The sequence below is a fragment of the Hyperolius riggenbachi genome, chromosome 5 (assembly GCF_040937935.1).
Source record: "Hyperolius riggenbachi isolate aHypRig1 chromosome 5, aHypRig1.pri, whole genome shotgun sequence".
Classification (NCBI taxonomy): Eukaryota; Metazoa; Chordata; class Amphibia; order Anura; family Hyperoliidae; genus Hyperolius; species Hyperolius riggenbachi.
Genome location: NC_090650.1, coordinates 143,590,809 through 143,608,180, shown reverse-complemented (window position 1 = coordinate 143,608,180; position 17,372 = coordinate 143,590,809). Strand labels below are relative to the sequence as shown.

Sequence of the window (17,372 nt, the reverse complement as noted above, 5' to 3'; positions counted from 1 at the left end):
CCAGCCTGGTTCACTTTGACTATTACGTCGCCTGCAGCCACACATTTTACACCTACAGTGGGCTGCTGTGTACTGCCCTTCTGCTGTCTGTCTGTGTTTCCCACTGCCAGGGTACACATATTTACCTTCTGCTGCCACTCTGCCACCAGCTATTACGTCAAACAATAGCTATATATCTGTGTAATTTGTTTTACAAACAAAACCAAAAAACCATTAAAAAAAAAAAGGTTTAATTTTTCTGAGGTGCCCGGGTTGAAAACTGTGTTGTCCCCGTTGTGTATTGGACACGATGTGGGCTGCACGACCGCTGTCTGGGACCTCCTGTTGTGTTCATTTACGGCCTGGTATCACCGCTAGGTACCAGGGCTATTATGTCACGCTGCCTGCCTGCTGCCACACTCACACTACTCCTCCATTCCTCCTGCTGCTGCTGTCTGTCTGTGTTTCCCACTGCCAGGGTACACAGAATTACCCTCTGCTGCCAGTCTGCCACCAGCTATTACGTCAAACAATAGCTGCACACATAATTACTCCTCCATTCCTCCTGCTGCTGCTGCTGTCTGTCTGTCTGTGTTTCCCAACGCCAGGGTACACAGATTTACCTTCTGCTGCCACTCTGCCACCAGCTATTACGTCAAAAAATAGCTATATCTGTGTAATTGGTTGTAAAACCAAAACTACAAAACCATTACAAAAAAAAAGGTTTAATTTTTCTGAGGTGCCCGGGTTGAAAACTGTGTTGTCCCAGTTGTGTATTGGACACGATGTGGGCTGCACGACCGCTGTCTGGGACCTCCTGTTGTGTTCATTTACGGCCTGGTATCACCGCTAGGTACCAGGGCTATTATGTCACGCTGCCTGCCTGCTGCCACACTCACACTACTCCTCCATTCCTCCTGCTGCTGCTGTCTGTCTGTGTTTCCCACTGCCAGGGTACACAGAATTACCTTCTGCTGCCAGTCTGCCACCAGCTATTACGTCAAACAATAGCTGCACACATAATTACTCCTCCATTCCTCCTGCTGCTGCTGCTGTCTGTCTGTCTGTGTTTCCCAATGCCAGGGTACACAGATTTACCTTCTGCTGCCACTCTGCCACCAGCTATTACGTCAAAAAATAGCTATATCTGTGTAATTGGTTGTAAAACCAAAACTACAAAACCATTACAAAAAAAAAGGTTTAATTTTTCTGAGGTGCCCGGGTTGAAAACTGTGTTGTCCCAGTTGTGTATTGGACACGATGTGGGCTGCACGACCGCTGTCTGGGACCTCCTGTTGTGTTCATTTACGGCCTGGTATCACCGCTAGGTACCAGGGCTATTATGTCACGCTGCCTACCTGCTGCCACACTCACACTACTCCTCCATTCCTCCTGCTGATGCTGCTTTCTGTCTGTGTTTCCCACTGCCAGGGTACACAGAATTAGCTTCTGCTGCCACTCTGCCACCAGCTATTACGTCAAACAATAGCTGCTCACATTACTCCTCCATTCCTCCTGCTGCTGCTGCTGTCTGTCTGTCTGTGTTTCCCACTGCCAGGGTACACAGATTTACCCTCTGCTGCCACTCTGCCACCAGCTATTACGTCAAAAAATAGCTATATCTGTGTAATTGGTTGTAAAACCAAAACTACAAAACCATTACAAAAAAAAAAGGTTTAATTTTTCTGAGGTGCCCGGGTTGAAAACTGTGTTGTCCCAGTTGTGTATTGGACACGATGTGGGCTGCACGACCGCTGTCTGGGACCTCCTGTTGTGTTCATTTACGGCCTGGTATCACCGCTAGGTACCAGGGCTATTATGTCACGCTGCCTACCTGCTGCCACACTCACACTACTCCTCCATTCCTCCTGCTGATGCTGCTGTCTGTCTGTCTGTGTTTCCCACTGCCAGGGTACACAGAATTAGCTTCTGCTGCCACTCTGCCACCAGCTATTACGTCAAACAATAGCTGCTCACATTACTCCTCCATTCCTCCTGCTGCTGCTGCTGTCTGTCTGTGTTTCCCACTGCCAGGGTACACAGATTTACCTTCTGCTGCCACTCTGCCACCAGCTATTACGTCAAACAATAGCTATATATCTGTGTAATTTGTTTTACAAACAAAACCAAAAAACCATTAAAAAAAAAAAGGTTTAATTTTTCTGAGGTGCCCGGGTTGAAAACTGTGTTGTCCCCGTTGTGTATTGGACACGATGTGGGCTGCACGACCGCTGTCTGGGACCTCCTGTTGTGTTCATTTACGGCCTGGTATCACCGCTAGGTACCAGGGCTATTATGTCACGCTGCCTGCCTGCTGCCACACTCACACTACTCCTCCATTCCTCCTGCTGCTGCTGTCTGTCTGTGTTTCCCACTGCCAGGGTACACAGAATTACCTTCTGCTGCCAGTCTGCCACCAGCTATTACGTCAAACAATAGCTGCACACATAATTACTCCTCCATTCCTCCTGCTGCTGCTGCTGTCTGTCTGTCTGTGTTTCCCAACGCCAGGGTACACAGATTTACCTTCTGCTGCCACTCTGCCACCAGCTATTACGTCAAAAAATAGCTATATCTGTGTAATTGGTTGTAAAACCAAAACTACAAAACCATTACAAAAAAAAAGGTTTAATTTTTCTGAGGTGCCCGGGTTGAAAACTGTGTTGTCCCAGTTGTGTATTGGACACGATGTGGGCTGCACGACCGCTGTCTGGGACCTCCTGTTGTGTTCATTTACGGCCTGGTATCACCGCTAGGTACCAGGGCTATTATGTCACGCTGCCTGCCTGCTGCCACACTCACACTACTCCTCCATTCCTCCTGCTGCTGCTGTCTGTCTGTGTTTCCCACTGCCAGGGTACACAGAATTACCTTCTGCTGCCAGTCTGCCACCAGCTATTACGTCAAACAATAGCTGCACACATAATTACTCCTCCATTCCTCCTGCTGCTGCTGCTGTCTGTCTGTCTGTGTTTCCCAACGCCAGGGTACACAGATTTACCTTCTGCTGCCACTCTGCCACCAGCTATTACGTCAAAAAATAGCTATATCTGTGTAATTGGTTGTAAAACCAAAACTACAAAACCATTACAAAAAAAAAGGTTTAATTTTTCTGAGGTGCCCGGGTTGAAAACTGTGTTGTCCCAGTTGTGTATTGGACACGATGTGGGCTGCACGACCGCTGTCTGGGACCTCCTGTTGTGTTCATTTACGGCCTGGTATCACCGCTAGGTACCAGGGCTATTATGTCACGCTGCCTACCTGCTGCCACACTCACACTACTCCTCCATTCCTCCTGCTGATGCTGCTTTCTGTCTGTGTTTCCCACTGCCAGGGTACACAGAATTAGCTTCTGCTGCCACTCTGCCACCAGCTATTACGTCAAACAATAGCTGCTCACATTACTCCTCCATTCCTCCTGCTGCTGCTGCTGTCTGTCTCTCTGTGTTTCCCAATGCCAGGGTACACAGATTTACCCTCTGCTGCCACTCTGCCACCAGCTATTACGTCAAAAAATAGCTATATCTGTGTAATTGGTTGTAAAACCAAAACTACAAAACCATTACAAAAAAAAAGGTTTAATTTTTCTGAGGTGCCCGGGTTGAAAACTGTGTTGTCCCAGTTGTGTATTGGACACGATGTGGGCTGCACGACCGCTGTCTGGGACCTCCTGTTGTGTTCATTTACGGCCTGGTATCACCGCTAGGTACCAGGGCTATTATGTCACGCTGCCTACCTGCTGCCACACTCACACTACTCCTCCATTCCTCCTGCTGATGCTGCTGTCTGTCTGTGTTTCCCACTGCCAGGGTACACAGAATTAGCTTCTGCTGCCACTCTGCCACCAGCTATTACGTCAAACAATAGCTGCTCACATTACTCCTCCATTCCTCCTGCTGCTGCTGCTGTCTGTCTGTGTTTCCCACTGCCAGGGTACACAGATTTACCTTCTGCTGCCACTCTGCCACCAGCTATTACGTCAAACAATAGCTATATATCTGTGTAATTTGTTTTACAAACAAAACCAAAAAACCATTAAAAAAAAAAAAAGGTTTAATTTTTCTGAGGTGCCCGGGTTGAAAACTGTGTTGTCCCCATTGTGTATTGGACACGATGTGGGCTGCACGACCGCTGTCTGGGACCTCCTGTTGTGTTCATTTACGGCCTGGTATCACCGCTAGGTACCAGGGCTATTATGTCACGCTGCCTGCCTGCTGCCACACTCACACTACTCCTCCATTCCTCCTGCTGCTGCTGTCTGTCTGTGTTTCCCACTGCCAGGGTACACAGAATTACCTTCTGCTGCCAGTCTGCCACCAGCTATTACGTCAAACAATAGCTGCACACATAATTACTCCTCCATTCCTCCTGCTGCTGCTGCTGTCTGTCTGTCTGTGTTTCCCAACGCCAGGGTACACAGATTTACCTTCTGCTGCCACTCTGCCACCAGCTATTACGTCAAAAAATAGCTATATCAGTGTAATTGGTTGTAAAACCAAAACTACAAAACCATTACAAAAAAAAAGGTTTAATTTTTCTGAGGTGCCCGGGTTGAAAACTGTGTTGTCACAGTTGTGTATTGGACACGATGTGGGCTGCACGACCGCTGTCTGGGACCTCCTGTTGTGTTCATTTACGGCCTGGTATCACCGCTAGGTACCAGGGCTATTATGTCACGCTGCCTGCCTGCTGCCACACTCACACTACTCCTCCATTCCTCCTGCTGCTGCTGTCTGTCTGTGTTTCCCACTGCCAGGGTACACAGAATTACCTTCTGCTGCCAGTCTGCCACCAGCTATTACGTCAAACAATAGCTGCACACATAATTACTCCTCCATTCCTCCTGCTGCTGTCTGTCTGTCTGTGTTTCCCAACGCCAGGGTACACAGATTTACCTTCTGCTGCCACTCTGCCACCAGCTATTACGTCAAAAAATAGCTATATCTGTGTAATTGGTTGTAAAACCAAAACTACAAAACCATTACAAAAAAAAAGGTTTAATTTTTCTGAGGTGCCCGGGTTGAAAACTGTGTTGTCCCAGTTGTGTATTGGACACGATGTGGGCTGCACGACCGCTGTCTGGGACCTCCTGTTGTGTTCATTTACGGCCTGGTATCACCGCTAGGTACCAGGGCTATTATGTCACGCTGCCTACCTGCTGCCACACTCACACTACTCCTCCATTCCTCCTGCTGATGCTGCTGTCTGTCTGTGTTTCCCACTGCCAGGGTACACAGAATTACCTTCTGCTGCCAGTCTGCCACCAGCTATTACGTCAAACAATAGCTGCACACATAATTACTCCTCCATTCCTCCTGCTGCTGCTGCTGTCTGTCTGTCTGTGTTTCCCAACGCCAGGGTACACAGATTTACCTTCTGCTGCCACTCTGCCACCAGCTATTACGTCAAAAAATAGCTATATCTGTGTAATTGGTTGTAAAACCAAAACTACAAAACCATTACAAAAAAAAAGGTTTAATTTTTCTGAGGTGCCCGGGTTGAAAACTGTGTTGTCCCAGTTGTGTATTGGACACGATGTGGGCTGCACGACCGCTGTCTGGGACCTCCTGTTGTGTTCATTTACGGCCTGGTATCACCGCTAGGTACCAGGGCTATTATGTCACGCTGCCTACCTGCTGCCACACTCACACTACTCCTCCATTCCTCCTGCTGATGCTGCTGTCTGTCTGTGTTTCCCACTGCCAGGGTACACAGAATTACCTTCTGCTGCCAGTCTGCCACCAGCTATTACGTCAAACAATAGCTGCACACATAATTACTCCTCCATTCCTCCTGCTGCTGCTGCTGTCTGTCTGTCTGTGTTTCCCAACGCCAGGGTACACAGATTTACCTTCTGCTGCCACTCTGCCACCAGCTATTACGTCAAAAAATAGCTATATCTGTGTAATTGGTTGTAAAACCAAAACTACAAAACCATTACAAAAAAAAAGGTTTAATTTTTCTGAGGTGCCCGGGTTGAAAACTGTGTTGTCCCAGTTGTGTATTGGACACGATGTGGGCTGCACGACCGCTGTCTGGGACCTCCTGTTGTGTTCATTTACGGCCTGGTATCACCGCTAGGTACCAGGGCTATTATGTCACGCTGCCTACCTGCTGCCACACTCACACTACTCCTCCATTCCTCCTGCTGATGCTGCTTTCTGTCTGTGTTTCCCACTGCCAGGGTACACAGAATTAGCTTCTGCTGCCACTCTGCCACCAGCTATTACGTCAAACAATAGCTGCTCACATTACTCCTCCATTCCTCCTGCTGCTGCTGCTGTCTGTCTCTCTGTGTTTCCCAATGCCAGGGTACACAGATTTACCCTCTGCTGCCACTCTGCCACCAGCTATTACGTCAAAAAATAGCTATATCTGTGTAATTGGTTGTAAAACCAAAACTACAAAACCATTACAAAAAAAAAGGTTTAATTTTTCTGAGGTGCCCGGGTTGAAAACTGTGTTGTCCCAGTTGTGTATTGGACACGATGTGGGCTGCACGACCGCTGTCTGGGACCTCCTGTTGTGTTCATTTACGGCCTGGTATCACCGCTAGGTACCAGGGCTATTATGTCACGCTGCCTACCTGCTGCCACACTCACACTACTCCTCCATTCCTCCTGCTGATGCTGCTGTCTGTCTGTGTTTCCCACTGCCAGGGTACACAGAATTAGCTTCTGCTGCCACTCTGCCACCAGCTATTACGTCAAACAATAGCTGCTCACATTACTCCTCCATTCCTCCTGCTGCTGCTGCTGTCTGTCTGTGTTTCCCACTGCCAGGGTACACAGATTTACCTTCTGCTGCCACTCTGCCACCAGCTATTACGTCAAACAATAGCTATATATCTGTGTAATTTGTTTTACAAACAAAACCAAAAAACCATTAAAAAAAAAAAAAGGTTTAATTTTTCTGAGGTGCCCGGGTTGAAAACTGTGTTGTCCCCGTTGTGTATTGGACACGATGTGGGCTGCACGACCGCTGTCTGGGACCTCCTGTTGTGTTCATTTACGGCCTGGTATCACCGCTAGGTACCAGGGCTATTATGTCACGCTGCCTGCCTGCTGCCACACTCACACTACTCCTCCATTCCTCCTGCTGCTGCTGTCTGTCTGTGTTTCCCACTGCCAGGGTACACAGAATTACCTTCTGCTGCCAGTCTGCCACCAGCTATTACGTCAAACAATAGCTGCACACATAATTACTCCTCCATTCCTCCTGCTGCTGCTGCTGTCTGTCTGTCTGTGTTTCCCAACGCCAGGGTACACAGATTTACCTTCTGCTGCCACTCTGCCACCAGCTATTACGTCAAAAAATAGCTATATCAGTGTAATTGGTTGTAAAACCAAAACTACAAAACCATTACAAAAAAAAAGGTTTAATTTTTCTGAGGTGCCCGGGTTGAAAACTGTGTTGTCACAGTTGTGTATTGGACACGATGTGGGCTGCACGACCGCTGTCTGGGACCTCCTGTTGTGTTCATTTACGGCCTGGTATCACCGCTAGGTACCAGGGCTATTATGTCACGCTGCCTGCCTGCTGCCACACTCACACTACTCCTCCATTCCTCCTGCTGCTGCTGTCTGTCTGTGTTTCCCACTGCCAGGGTACACAGAATTACCTTCTGCTGCCAGTCTGCCACCAGCTATTACGTCAAACAATAGCTGCACACATAATTACTCCTCCATTCCTCCTGCTGCTGTCTGTCTGTCTGTGTTTCCCAACGCCAGGGTACACAGATTTACCTTCTGCTGCCACTCTGCCACCAGCTATTACGTCAAAAAATAGCTATATCTGTGTAATTGGTTGTAAAACCAAAACTACAAAACCATTACAAAAAAAAAGGTTTAATTTTTCTGAGGTGCCCGGGTTGAAAACTGTGTTGTCCCAGTTGTGTATTGGACACGATGTGGGCTGCACGACCGCTGTCTGGGACCTCCTGTTGTGTTCATTTACGGCCTGGTATCACCGCTAGGTACCAGGGCTATTATGTCACGCTGCCTACCTGCTGCCACACTCACACTACTCCTCCATTCCTCCTGCTGATGCTGCTGTCTGTCTGTGTTTCCCACTGCCAGGGTACACAGAATTACCTTCTGCTGCCAGTCTGCCACCAGCTATTACGTCAAACAATAGCTGCACACATAATTACTCCTCCATTCCTCCTGCTGCTGCTGCTGTCTGTCTGTCTGTGTTTCCCAACGCCAGGGTACACAGATTTACCTTCTGCTGCCACTCTGCCACCAGCTATTACGTCAAAAAATAGCTATATCTGTGTAATTGGTTGTAAAACCAAAACTACAAAACCATTACAAAAAAAAAGGTTTAATTTTTCTGAGGTGCCCGGGTTGAAAACTGTGTTGTCCCAGTTGTGTATTGGACACGATGTGGGCTGCACGACCGCTGTCTGGGACCTCCTGTTGTGTTCATTTACGGCCTGGTATCACCGCTAGGTACCAGGGCTATTATGTCACGCTGCCTACCTGCTGCCACACTCACACTACTCCTCCATTCCTCCTGCTGATGCTGCTGTCTGTCTGTGTTTCCCACTGCCAGGGTACACAGAATTACCTTCTGCTGCCAGTCTGCCACCAGCTATTACGTCAAACAATAGCTGCACACATAATTACTCCTCCATTCCTCCTGCTGCTGCTGCTGTCTGTCTGTCTGTGTTTCCCAACGCCAGGGTACACAGATTTACCTTCTGCTGCCACTCTGCCACCAGCTATTACGTCAAAAAATAGCTATATCTGTGTAATTGGTTGTAAAACCAAAACTACAAAACCATTACAAAAAAAAGGTTTAATTTTTCTGAGGTGCCCGGGTTGAAAACTGTGTTGTCCCAGTTGTGTATTGGACACGATGTGGGCTGCACGACCGCTGTCTGGGACCTCCTGTTGTGTTCATTTACGGCCTGGTATCACCGCTAGGTACCAGGGCTATTATGTCACGCTGCCTACCTGCTGCCACACTCACACTACTCCTCCATTCCTCCTGCTGATGCTGCTGTCTGTCTGTGTTTCCCACTGCCAGGGTACACAGAATTACCTTCTGCTGCCAGTCTGCCACCAGCTATTACGTCAAACAATAGCTGCACACATAATTACTCCTCCATTCCTCCTGCTGCTGCTGCTGTCTGTCTGTCTGTGTTTCCCAACGCCAGGGTACACAGATTTACCTTCTGCTGCCACTCTGCCACCAGCTATTACGTCAAAAAATAGCTATATCTGTGTAATTGGTTGTAAAACCAAAACTACAAAACCATTACAAAAAAAAGGTTTAATTTTTCTGAGGTGCCCGGGTTGAAAACTGTGTTGTCCCAGTTGTGTATTGGACACGATGTGGGCTGCACGACCGCTGTCTGGGACCTCCTGTTGTGTTCATTTACGGCCTGGTATCACCGCTAGGTACCAGGGCTATTATGTCACGCTGCCTACCTGCTGCCACACTCACACTACTCCTCCATTCCTCCTGCTGATGCTGCTGTCTGTCTGTGTTTCCCACTGCCAGGGTACACAGAATTAGCTTCTGCTGCCACTCTGCCACCAGCTATTACGTCAAACAATAGCTGCTCACATTACTCCTCCATTCCTCCTGCTGCTGCTGCTGTCTGTCTGTCTGTGTGTGTTTCCCAACGCCAGGGTACACAGATTTACCTTCTGCTGCCACTCTGCCACCAGCTATTACGTCAAAAAATAGCTATATCTGTGTAATTGGTTGTAAAACCAAAACTACAAAACCATTACAAAAAAAAAGGTTTAATTTTTCTGAGGTGCCCGGGTTGAAAACTGTGTTGTCCCAGTTGTGTATTGGACACGATGTGGGCTGCACGACCGCTGTCTGGGACCTCCTGTTGTGTTCATTTACGGCCTGGTATCACCGCTAGGTACCAGGGCTATTATGTCACGCTGCCTACCTGCTGCCACACTCACACTACTCCTCCATTCCTCCTGCTGATGCTGCTGTCTGTCTGTGTTTCCCACTGCCAGGGTACACAGAATTAGCTTCTGCTGCCACTCTGCCACCAGCTATTACGTCAAACAATAGCTGCTCACATTACTCCTCCATTCCTCCTGCTGCTGCTGCTGTCTGTCTGTGTTTCCCACTGCCAGGGTACACAGATTTACCTTCTGCTGCCACTCTGCCACCAGCTATTACGTCAAAAAATAGCTATATCTGTGTAATTTGTTGTAAAAACAAAACCAAAAAAACCAAAAAAAAAAAAAGGTTTAATTTTTCTGAGGTGCCTGGGTTGAAAACTGTGTTGTCCCAGTTGTGTATTGGACACAATGTGGGCTGCACGACCGCTGTCTGGGACCTCCTGCCTGCTGTGTTTATTTACAGCCCTGGTATCACCGCTAGGTACCAGGGCTATTATGTCACGCTGCCTGCCTCATTGACTGCCTGCTGCCACACACTCATCCTCCTCCTACTGCTGCTGAATTTACCTCCTGCTGTCTGTGTGTTTCCACTGCCAGGGAGCACATACAATGGCGCTTCCAACATGCGTGCGCCACCAGCTATTTGTTACGCTCAAAAATAGCTGCGTTTCTTTAAAAAAAAAATTTGAAAAGAGAAATAAGTGAAGAAGAAGACGATATAGAACAAGATGAAGAAGATGAAGAAGAAGAAGATGAAGAAGAAGAAGAAGAAGAAGAAGAAGAAGAAGGAGAGGAAGATGAAGATGATGAAGAAGAAGAAGATGAAGAAGATGAAGAAGATGAAGATGAAGAAGAAGAAGATGAAGATGATGAAGAAGAAGATGAAGAAGATGAAGAAGATGAAGATGAAGAAGATGAAGAAGAAGAAGATGAAGAAGAAGAAGATGAAGAAGAAGAAGAAGATGAAGATGATGAAGAAGAAGAAGATGAAGAAGATGAAGATGAAGAAGATGAAGAAGATGAAGAAGAAGAAGATGATGAAGAAGAAGAAGATGAAGAAGAAGAAGAAGATGAAGAAGATGAAGAAGATGAAGAAGATGAAGAAGATGAAGAAGAAGATGAAGAAGATGAAGATGAAGATGAAGAAGAAGATGAAGAAGATGAAGAAGAAGATGAAGAAGAAGATGAAGAAGATGAAGAAGAAGAAGAAGAAGAAGATGAAGAAGATGAAGAAGAAGATGAAGAAGATGAAGAAGAAGAAGATGAAGAAGATGAAGATGAAGAAGATGAAGAAGATGAAGAAGAAGAAGAAGACAATATAAAAGAAGAAGAAGATATAGAAGAAGATATAGAAGAAGAAGATATAGAAGAAGAAGATATAGAAGAAGAAGAAGAAGAAGATATAGAAGATAAAGAAGAAGAAGAAGAAGTATATACAGTACTGAACAAATTTCTGGACACAACTTCTCTTTTCAACTTTTTTTTTTTAAAGGAACATCCCCACATAATCACTTGCTGTTGTTACTTGGAAAAAAAGAGGTTTCTTGCATCATTCACCCTCAAAACAAGTGTTGGAAGCTATTTAAGGCCAATTCGAATAGTCAGCTCGAATAATGAGCTCGAATACCGACTCGAATAGTCAGCTCGAAGTCCGAGGTCGAATCGAATAGTAAAAATTATTCGACTCGAATATTCGACTGACCTCGAATAATTTACTATTCGAATTCGACCAAACTCGAATTTTAAAAAGGGGTATTTGAGCACCACTGTTCTACTCTACCTCAGAGTTTTGTTTTCCACTGCTAGAGGGAGGTAAGTCCACCTTACCTTCCCTCTTTTTACTGTTTTTAAATAATAGTGTTTTTACTCTTTTTGGCGCCTCTGTTCTATCTGCGTTTGATACATATTACTTATCCACCCTTGGTGGAGGGGTACGCCCCCTTTTTTCTCCTGTCTACAGAGAGCGACTTTTATACCCGAGTGGGGTCGGGTACCAATTCTCCCCACCTGCCTTTCAAGTGGTTGCCTGCTGGTGACCCTTTTTTGTGAGTATATTTCTGCACGAACTATCTAGACAGATTTTCTCTGTTAAAACTATATTGCACTATTGGGCTCTCGGTGCCCTGTTTTTTCTTTTGTATTCCAGCAATCAAGTCACATTTGAGAGGAGCCTCTGCAAACAGGCACCTGCTCTGATTATGCATTTCCTGTTTGGTGGTCATCTTCATTGTTTACAAAAACAATGAATAAAACAGTGATATTATCACCAGGAAAGCAGTGGGAGTGGTGAAAATGTCACGGAGGGGGATAGGAGAAGACAAAAAACAGGCTGGTATGTTTATTTATGTAAGATTTTAACAGTACAGAGTCTCTTTAAGCGACTATACCCCTATATCTGGTCATAATGTGTTATTAGAGCAATGGACATTTTCAATGGTAGGCTTACAATTTGATCAAGTGTTAGTATTGCTTTATTTATATGTTCCCCATACATCTTTCATGGAGGAGAGGGTTAAGCAGGGTACCTGTCAGGCAGAGTTTTCCTGGGGAGAGGGGGGGGGGGCACGGTATCATGGTATGTCCCTGACCACCAACAGTACTGGTTTTGTCTTTACAAATTACAATTCTCTGAGTTGTATTTATTTCTGCTTCCCAATTTACAGTGTGTGTGTGCGTGCGTGCATGCGTGCGTGCGTTTATGTGTGTTTATGGCTTTGTGAAATGTTTTGCAATGTAAGTGTTTATTTGATACAGACTAATCTACATTCTACAACACATTCTTCTAACACAGAACTTTTGTCTGCAAATGCTCACTTACACCGGAGGTCAATGAGTCTTAATAAAATTTTACTGTGCATTGGTGGCCAGTGTGTCCATTTAATAGAAGCTGACTATTTGTCTATTGAGGAGCTTCGCCTTATATCACACCTGAAGTGAGAGAGATATGAAGGCTGACATATTTGTTTCCTTATAAACAATGCAGATTGTCCAGCTGTCCTGCTGAGCTTCCTACTCTAATATCCTTAGCCATAGAACCTCAACAAGCATGCAGACTAAGTGTTTACTACTGAAATCTGAATGGATTAGTTGCATGCGTGTTTCAGTTATGTGATTCAGACCCTACTGCAGACAAGGAGATCCCCAGGACTGCCAGGGAACTGGTATTGTTTAAAAGGAAATAAATAAGGCAGCCACATATCCCTCTCAGTTCAGGTGTACTGTAAATAAGGGTTGCCATCCGGATTTGTGGCCAGGTGCTCACTTAACTACCTGCGGACCAAGCGAGTACGAATCTACGTCGGGCAGGGGGCGCTGCGGTCCTGACCGGATGTAAACTCTACGTTCCATTGACCGCGCGCCCCCGCCCGTCCGCTTCGCTCGGTCCGCTCTGTCCCCGCCGCAATGTGATGCCCTGCAGCCTCTATGACGGCAGAACACTGTGAGCCGGGCAGGAGTCGTTTTCATTGGCTCCTGGCCCTGTCATTCCTGTAAGCCATTCCCATTGGCTTACATTGAGTGACAGGGTCAGGTGCCAATGAAAACGGCTCCTGACCAGCGCACAGCGCTCTGCCGTCATAGCGACGGCAGAGAGAGCAGCCTGCGGCGGGGACAGAGCGGTGGGGACAGAGCGGCGTGTATGGCGGGAGCGACAGTAACTTGCAGAGATTCGTCGGGAAGCGGCGGTTTGCTGGACCAGCACCCTCTGGTCCTTAAGGGGGCAGAGGGTGCTGGTCCAGAAAGGGTTAATAAATAGTCTGTCAATGTCTAAAGAGAGACTAATAAAAGTCTCTCTTTAACCTAATTTTCATTGGCCCCTGGTAAATTAAAAAAATGCATTGGTAAAATGAGGGTGCTTCTATTCATTAAATGCCTCATTTGCACTCTTCCCCATGCCTAAAGGACCCATAACAGTCGCAATTCCTGCTATATTATATGTTTTGTTTACACCCTACATCTGTAAGAAAGAAGATTAACAACACCAAAGGTGAATTGTATATTGCCAGATTACCAACATAAAAGCTAATGGCCCATATGCCATTCACTCTTTCTCCTAAGTTTTCCTCTAAGTGATATTCTCACACTTTGTCAATAAAATGCCTTTAAGCCACCAGGAAGCAAGAAAATACGGCAAATAATTTTGATACTACTTTTTCACCTACTGTTCGGTACTTTTTTTAATTGCAAAGTGCTGAAAATTATTTTTAAACAAAGTTGTAAACTAATCTCCTATGAGAAAACTCAGGTGAAAACGTGATTTGCATATGGGCTAATGTGTCACAAACACTGGTGGGATAGTAAGGTCTCATTGCCAAAGGAGCACCTGTCTTATAAATGGTTAAGGGGAAAGCATCCTGGTAAGTTTAAAAGTGCAGGATGTGCAATTGCATCTCCAGTATTAGAAATAGGAAGGGCTGAAACAAACTATGCTATCTCTTCTTCCTACAAAGAGACATTGGTTCACATAATAATGCAACCACGTGTTGACAGGAGTGCCACATATAGGCTGTTTTGCGCCCCTCCTAACCTCTTGTAAGCATTATCCCAATTTTGGGAACACATTTGCTATGTGACTTGGAAGCTACATCACCTGGAAGGGGGAGCAGTGCCCCAAGTGCTAGCATCACTACCCGGGAAAACAATCCACAACTACTGCCCAGGAGTAGCCATTTATAAGTCAGGTGCTGCTTGGTAATGCACACTTACCATCCCGTTTGTTTGTGACAGTAGAAAAGGTATTAAACTCCAGCGTAACTGAAATATAAACAGGTCTTTCTTGTCAGCTTTACATTGCAAGGATTATAGTAAACTTTGTTGCAAGTTCCATATTTTCTCCTTTAGCTTTGTCCTTGTAAATTCTTCAATAATTGAAAATTAGATACAAATGTAATTAGCTTTGCTCATTTGTCATTTCCCATAATCAGGTTAATCAAGAGTTCCACTATATCAGTGTTATACTTGATTGTAATCTATCTTTAGTGTGCTTATTGGAAATTGACTTGTGATTACAGCTCTGTCAATGGTCTTTATCCGGAATTATCCCTCCCTTCTTTGTGCTTTGCATAAATATTGTAACACTATTTTGCTTACTCTACCCTACACTTTGTTTTTTATCTCTTGTTCTGCTACTGCATCTGTTTGAGCTCTGTAGTCTAAGTTTTGGGAAAGCAGAATTATTGAGCGCATGTATATGCAGTTTGGATACGGACCAACCAAATATTGCAGCAACAGAATTTGATTAGGCCAATTGCAATTAAATTGGCATAATATCTGTGTCAATTCATTGATCATTTCTAAACTCAAAGAAATACCTTCTTCTGTTTTAGAAAAACAATAATAATAAAAAAGCATAGGTATTTCATATTTTTATTTTTATTTTATTAAGGTAAATTTGTAGGCAACAGTTTAAATACTTACACCCTTTGTCCTCTTCTGCTCATTACTAATCATTCTCAATTTTTAATGAAGTTTTATAAAGTGAATCTTCAACAATAATGTACAACAAATGGAAAAACCATCTCAAAGCATAAGTAATATAAAAATTGTGATACGATTTATTATTTTAACATTTATATAGCACCAACATTTTCCATAGGGCTGTACAGAGTATATAGTCTTGTCACTTATCTGTCTCTCAAAGGGGCTCCTAATCTAATCCCTAGCATAGTCAGATGTCTACCATAATTTAAGACCAATTTTAAAGAGAACCTGTACTGAGTAAAAATATTTAAAATAAACACATGAGGTAACTTTAAATAAACATTACGCACCTTGCCATCAGTTCCTCTCAGAAGATCACCATTTTCTTCTGACAATAATCCCTTCCAGTTCTGACAACGTTTTGTCAGATCTGAAATATATCAGTTGTTGTCCGTAAAATATCAGTTGCTGTCAGTTATAGCTGAGAGGAAAACTGATGTACCAGTTAATGTCCATGTTTCCCTATGGCTCAAGTGGGCGATGTTACAGTTTAACTGTGTGCTGACCAGAAAGCTGTTATGGGGTAATGGCCATTTTCAAAATGGAGGACGGAAAATTCCCTTGATCACAGTGAACAAACAGGACAGGAGAAAGACACTGAGGAGTAGACTACATGGAAGGCAAGTATGACTTGTGTATGCTTATTTTTACTTTTAATTTTCAGTTCAGGTTTTCTTTAAGGGGAAGCCAAATAGCACATTTGCATGTTTTTGGCATGTGGGAGGCCACAAGCAGAACATACAAACTCCATGCAGATAGTGTCTTCACAGGAATTCAAACCAAGGACCCAGCACTGTAAGGGGAGACTGCTATCCACTATGCCACTGTGATCATGGGAGAGGAGCTTTAGCTGACATGTTCTCCTGTTGACTTTCCTTGACATTGCCACCTTTACGATTGTGGAGTCACTATGCAGAAGGTGTGAACACTGCTGTATAGCTGCAGGCCACTGTCATTCTGTGCCTTTAGCATCAAAGTGACAAAGATAGGAGAGATAATACTTCTTCTAAGTATCATCACTTAATTTAAAGGAGTGTTTGGTGATGTTAGGGAAACATTCAATAAAATGGCAAAAGAAAAAACCCTTCCCACGTTTTTATCCTGTTTATAAATAGGTCCATGAAACTCCCCCTCCCCAATGGATTTTATATTCACCTAGAAAATAAAGCTGATGTGTGTATAGTCTATCAGTCTGTCTATCTATCTTTCTATTGGCTTTTTGCTTAAAACAAGAAAACAAACAAGAGAGGTTACCAGGTCATCTTTAGCTTGAATGAAGACGGACAAGATAAATTGATTGTTTATGTCACTCTAATTGGCTTACTTTCTGAGAAAACACTTTACCATGACATTGAACTGTTCTGAAGATACAATGGATTCCTGATTGATTTAAGCATCAAACAGGCTTCCAGCACTAAGTTAGTTCTTTATTTTCGCCAAAACTGTTAGGATCAAAAGTTACGTTTTAGTACAGCCAGCGTGGGGTTACCCATAAAGCTCTCTCATAAGAGTGTTTATACGTGTCTCATAAGTGTTTATATATCCAAGAACATTTGCCAGTCTGGCTTTGAGGTCCTGTAGTTGCTCTAACCAGCAGAAGTTGCAGACATGTATAAACATTAACTCAGTGACTGCATAACTTGAGTGTCATAGCCTAGGAAGCAATTTGTTATGTTCAAGAAAATGAGGGCTAATTCAGCAGAGAATGGGCCCCATCCAATTCACTTTTTCTCCTAAGTTTTCTCTTAGGTTATATTTCAAATCTTATCAATACAATGCCTTTCAAACCACCAGCAAGCAAGAAAATGTTCAGAATACATTTGCCAGTACTTTACACCTATTGTTTAGTACTTTTTCAATTGCAGAGTGATGAAAGTTATTTTAAACAGAATTATAAAAAGTATCTCCCAGGAGAAAACTTATGAATAAAAATTAATTGGATCCGAACCAAAGTGTGCCAACATGGAACTTATATATAGATATTTTTATGAAAATAATCTCCATGAAATATTCAATGTATACCCTCATAAATAA

The 17,372-nt window shown here is 44.4% G+C and overlaps 1 protein-coding gene across 10 annotated transcripts in view; it reads left to right on the top strand.

The window, feature by feature from the left end:
* The window catches only part of CNTNAP2 (contactin associated protein 2), a 2,604,396-nt gene that overhangs the window by 1,520,383 nt on the left and 1,066,641 nt on the right, over positions 1-17,372 (top strand). The window lies entirely within an intron of this gene.